Source organism: Olea europaea, unplaced genomic scaffold (genome assembly GCF_002742605.1).
Source record: "Olea europaea var. sylvestris unplaced genomic scaffold, O_europaea_v1 scaffold1606, whole genome shotgun sequence".
Lineage (NCBI taxonomy): Eukaryota > Viridiplantae > Streptophyta > Magnoliopsida > Lamiales > Oleaceae > Olea > Olea europaea.
This window is the reverse complement of record NW_019233692.1, coordinates 54,249-59,638: the sequence shown is the minus strand read 5'-3', so window position 1 is coordinate 59,638 and position 5,390 is coordinate 54,249. Positions and strand designations below refer to the sequence as shown.

The 5,390-nt window shown below is 32.1% G+C and overlaps 1 protein-coding gene across 1 annotated transcript in view; it reads left to right on the top strand.

The window, feature by feature from the left end:
- The first annotated feature begins 4,526 nt into the window (after positions 1 to 4,526).
- The window catches only part of LOC111377108 (trehalose-phosphate phosphatase A-like), a 4,980-nt gene continuing 4,116 nt past the window's right edge, over positions 4,527 to 5,390 (top strand). Inside the window, exon 1 of the mRNA XM_023000156.1 lies at positions 4,527 to 4,781. The gene's annotated coding sequence lies outside the window, so the exon portion shown is untranslated. The remainder of the gene's footprint in view (positions 4,782 to 5,390) is intronic.

Sequence of the window (5,390 nt, the reverse complement as noted above, 5' to 3'; positions counted from 1 at the left end):
AATATTAAATTGTATGTGAAAAAATTGCTCCAAAAGTTGCATCTAAAAAATTGTCAATTTGTACCGCCACAATGAATAGACGTCAGCATTATAACTCCCAATAACCGCTGCCGGAAAGAGTATAACCGTCGCGCACCTTGGGGAAGGCACTCGCTACTCATAAGAAAACGAACCGGAACCTCTGGAAAATTACTGCAAAAATGTCTAAAAGATCCGACATTCTGCAGAAGAAACTGCAGGAACTAGAATCCGAATTTCTCCAGGTGATTCACCTTCCACCGGAAACACCAAGTCGCCATTTAATCTCCGAAGGGATTGAGCAGCGTTTCGTGTTCTTGAAGAATCTTTTATCTGCAGAGATTTCATCTCAGCCGTCGAAGCCCCACCACTTGAACCACATTGCAGAGAGACTCGTTGGACTCGAGGCCGCCTTTAGGGACTGGGATGAATCGAGAAACTACTTCGAATTGAACGATTACAATTTTGATACTTCGTCAGTATGTTCTGAATGCACTCGGGCGTGTAATTTGATTGGTGAAGCAGAGGTTGTGTGTGAATCGGATTCCTCAACTGATGGCTTCCCGGCCGAGTTGTTTGAGACAGTTATTGAAGAAAAGGCGCCGGAGAAGATGGAGAAAGAGGGGAGATTTTTAGTGATTGGAAAGTATTGTGGAATGCTCACTTTTGGGATGATTCTTGGGGCTGTTTGCATGAGTTCTTTCATGGTACAGTATGATTTTGTTGAGCAAAATTTAGGGTTTCTTCCTCCAACGTAGTATGATTAAATAGACAGTTTATACTAGGTTTTTGTTGGTAGTTTGAATCAATTGTATGAGAATATTGCATAATTGACATGAATTTGAATATCATTTGCATGACTTTTTTATGAATTTCGATAATAAGAGACGTACCATTTTATTGTATGAATTTGGATTATAGAAAAATCTTGGTTGTCGATAAAAAAATTCATTTGTGATATCACACTTTAGGAGTGCTTAAATTAAAATTTATGAAGAAGGTAGTAAGTGACTCGAAGTAAATAGACTTTGTGGATGTTTAGTTGTTTACCTATACAACTTTGCGTTACAAGGTAAAATTTGATCATAAACTTTTGAATATATCTTGAATTAACAATTATGCTTTTGGTTCTACTAGATTAATTAATTTATTTTTTTACTAATCGGTAAATTTGTACACTATTATGAACAAATAGCATTTTTTTTCGGAAGGTACTAAATTAAATTTATTTTTAACGATATGCAAAAAGAATGTGCATGTCATGGGAGGTTTTATTTCATTCACATTTTCCTTTAGGAACCTTAATTAAGAATAGAGCAACCCTAGTGCCTATTTTCTTCTAGAAGCTGTATTTTTTTATTTGATTCTGTTTATCTTGTTTTTTGCATGTCAAGATTGACTCCAAAGAAAGTATAGTCAATTAATATTAGAAAATAGCATAAAGCAAAAAAAAGGAAAGTAGGGCGAAACACACTAATGTATAACTAAATAATTAATTAAGTCTTTGATTCTTATATTGGTTAATGAATTTACACTGATTTAATAATTAATAATCTTTGGTTCTTATATGGTTAATGAATCGAAACCGGGGATTTCTCGCCGTGGGTTCATAAGAAACAGTGGGAAACTTCCCTTGTTTCGTAGTCAACTTGGGGGACAGATACAATTTTTTTCAGAATCCATATACGGTAAAAAAAAAAACTTGAAAGGTCCACTGATTTTACACCATGTGCGAAAAACGTCAATAAATTTTAAATTTTAACTTCATAGTCCTTTGATTTTTAAGCCTTGAACCCTATTGATCCCACAAAGAAATTCCTTTCAAAATCTCTAACAAGTGTCCTACATGGATGAGGTGATATCCTCATCTTATATCCATCTTTGAAGTATTTTTATACTCTAAGTACAATAAAAAAGTATTTTCCTTCAAAAAAGGGGCAATTTTATCCTTATTGGCATAATAGATTTCAAAGTAACGGATAAGCCATATCATTTTTAGAAATTTTGGTTTAAATTCATTTTTAGGCTTAACAGGGTTAACAACTTAGCCCTCATTTGGTCCCCATTTTCTGGAAATGAAAATGGATGGAATAGTATTTGCATAATAGATTTCAAAGGAATAGGGAAGCCATATCATTTTTAGAAATTTTGGTTGAAATTCATTTTTAGGCTTAACAGGGTTAACAACTTAGCCCCCATTTGGTTGCATAATAGATTTCAAAGTAACGGGGAAGCCATATCATTTTTAGAAATTTTGGTTGAAATTCATTTTTAGGCTTAATAGGGTTAACAACTTAGCCCCCGTTTGGTCCCGATTTTCAGGAAATGAAAATGGATGGAATAGTATTTTTTTTTTAAAAAAAATGAGTGGTTGAATAAAAAGGAAAAAATTTAAATTTACGTATAATATTATTTTATTGAAGATTGTGTTGTTAAAAATAAGAGAGAGAAAAATAGAATTTAATGGGGGCTTAGAATTATGGAACTAAAGAAGTTCAAAAGTTCAATTTGAACATTTTCTTACTATTGCTAAGTCTTATTTCAATGCCTTTTGGCTTGCTACATATGTTATTTTAATTTTTCTAAGATCACCAATAGTTATTCCATTATTCTTTTTATTTTATTTAACCTTAAAAACTTTTAAAATATGAAAAATATATATATAAAAATAGGCACATGCCTTTCAGTTCCTAGGCTCGATGTTCAGAATCTAGGCCTGAATTTTTGAACCTAAGCTCGCATTAAGCAGTAAAAAATAAAGTTTATTGCTTTTTTTTTTTTAACAAACCTTCTCAAAATGCCAGGTTTTTCCTTCATGCCTCGCGCCTAGGCCTCGTTCTTTTCCCCATTTTAGAGCACTGCCTATAATTCTTTTGTTATTTCTACAAACTATTTCATTTTTTGGTTTTTCTCATTTTTATTTATTTCAAATTAAGGATATAATCATCTTTTTCAAAAAAAAATAATAACAATAATAAAAAAATTACGTTTTAACCTTGTACCCTTCATCGTAAGAGTAGGAGGCGAAAGACCCATCTTTGACTAAAAGCCTATAGGTTGGGAGATACCAAAGAAGACCTTCGTATTGTTGGTCCTTCTATTATTCAACTCATCTATCCACTTTGAATAAAGCCATGTGTCAGAAAATGATTGGATATTTTATTTTAATTTTTCAAACTGTCCTATTATATGTCGATGCATGTCTCATTTGGATTTGAGTTTGGATGTATAGAATGATTGATCCACTTTTCTTGGGCAAAGCAGAAGATAAAATAAATGGCTTCTATCTACTAAGGATTTCACGTCACATGATTATATAGATTTTTAACATCGAGAACCTATATCCAAACTCTGCAAAGATTGAGGACCATGGCTCTATTTTCCCATTCATTTATTTGGTGCAAGCAATATTGAATGGGCCCGGCCCATGTGGGCCAGGCTACTATTGTCCAACCAATCAATCTGGGCCTCTAACAGAAACTCCCACCAACTACAGAAATCCAGCTGGCCATGAAAATGACAAGAAAAATGGTCCCACACAAACGTGGCCACGTCAGCTCTTACACTGCTCACGCAAAAATGACGCGCATTCGTTGCTCAAAGTCGCCATCCACGTCTCTCTGACTCAAAAGAACATTTTTGTAATTGTTAAATAAATAATTAATAAATTAACACGACCATATGAGTAATAAACAATTAGCGTTTATGTCACTGCGCACAAGTTATACACGTCACCAAATTTAAATAAGTAGACTTTGTAGAATTTTATTTTATTGTAATATAACTTACTATCTATTTTATCAAAAAAAAAAATTATTATATAATTGTTTGACAAAATTTTCGGTAAAAATTTAACAGATGTTGACAAAATTAATAAATTATACAATTAAAAAATTGATAAAAATTATTAATCTTGTAAAATGCATGATTAAAATAAAAATTTAACGAATCGAAAAATTAAAATTTTATTAAACAAACGCATACTATATATGCATATTAGTATCCAACTTTTTTCTTGTTGAATGTAAACGCAACAGGATTGACACCTTTTTGCATAATTTAAAAAACACGAGGATGGTTTTCTATGAACTTTGACTAAGAACGAGCATCTCTCAAGAAAAAAAATATTATACAAATATGACTTTTTACATTATTCAATCCTTCTAAGAAATTTCGGATTGTATTATTAATAAGAATAATAAACACGCAGTTAACTAATAGTTACGAAAAGTAAAGACACTAAGTGGAGTGAACCATTTACTGAGCAATGATCTTCTCGTTCAAGTCACTTGTCAGCTCATATTAGTTGTCTAGAAAAGTCGAGTGATATTGAATCATCGTAACGGGTAAAATATGTCATTTTAATGAAAATTTTGCCTTAACGAGTAAAATATACTAAAGGGCAAGACAAGCTACACTTTGATTGAACAAGTCAGACTAGTCTAGGTGATTCGAATAGCTCTATCGCCCAGTTAGCACCCCTATCAAAAAGTAGGTTAAAGCATAGTAAAATCCCTTTGTGGGGGTAGAAATTTTCCACAAGGAATCGGTATCCGATTTCAACTATGCACTCTGTAATCTTTTTCCCTCCTCTGACCTTCCAAACACGTCTCTATTTCTCTATATATACCTCTCCTCTTGTTTGGCCCTCTTCTTCCATTTTCCCTCTCCTGTAACCTTTACATACATTTTCTTTGCATTAATATATTGCTCATATTTTCCACGTTCTCTGCCAGCATTTTCTTGTTCAGGTTTCAAGAAAGGTGACTTTCATTTCACTTTTTTATTTTCTTGAAGGCTCTGAATCTGCATTTGCAAAATCTTTAATCAATATTGGTTTTTTATTGGCTTCTCTGAACTGAGCTAAAGAAAATCAGCAGCATTTGTATACTTGCATGTATGTTTGTAGGGACGTGTGTAATTATATTTTGTGCTCTATGGGTATATCGTATTATATGTGATTGCAATTGCTATTTATTTTAATTTAGTTTTGTTTGTATTTAAGGATTCTTAAGCATTAGCGTTCTATATTTGGTTTTCTTGTTTTCATTTATCTGAAACGGGTATGTTTTTGAGAACTATTTAGAGATTATCTTGATAGGAAAATCTTGGTTTCTAATTTGAAATTTATATCTGGTTCCTTAAGAAACTTGCAGAATCTCAATTTTTAATTTAATTATAACTCTGCTTCCTCTGTCTTCTAAAGAAATTCAGTTCTTCTTTTCATTTGGGAATGGCATTTTTTATGGAATTCTCAAAGTAATTGTGTGTGTGTGTGTGTGAGTGTGAGTGTGTGTTTTTTTTTTTTTTTTTGTAATATTTTTTTTTTTTTTTTTTTAATTATTACATTTTTCCCTTTTCTTTACATTTTT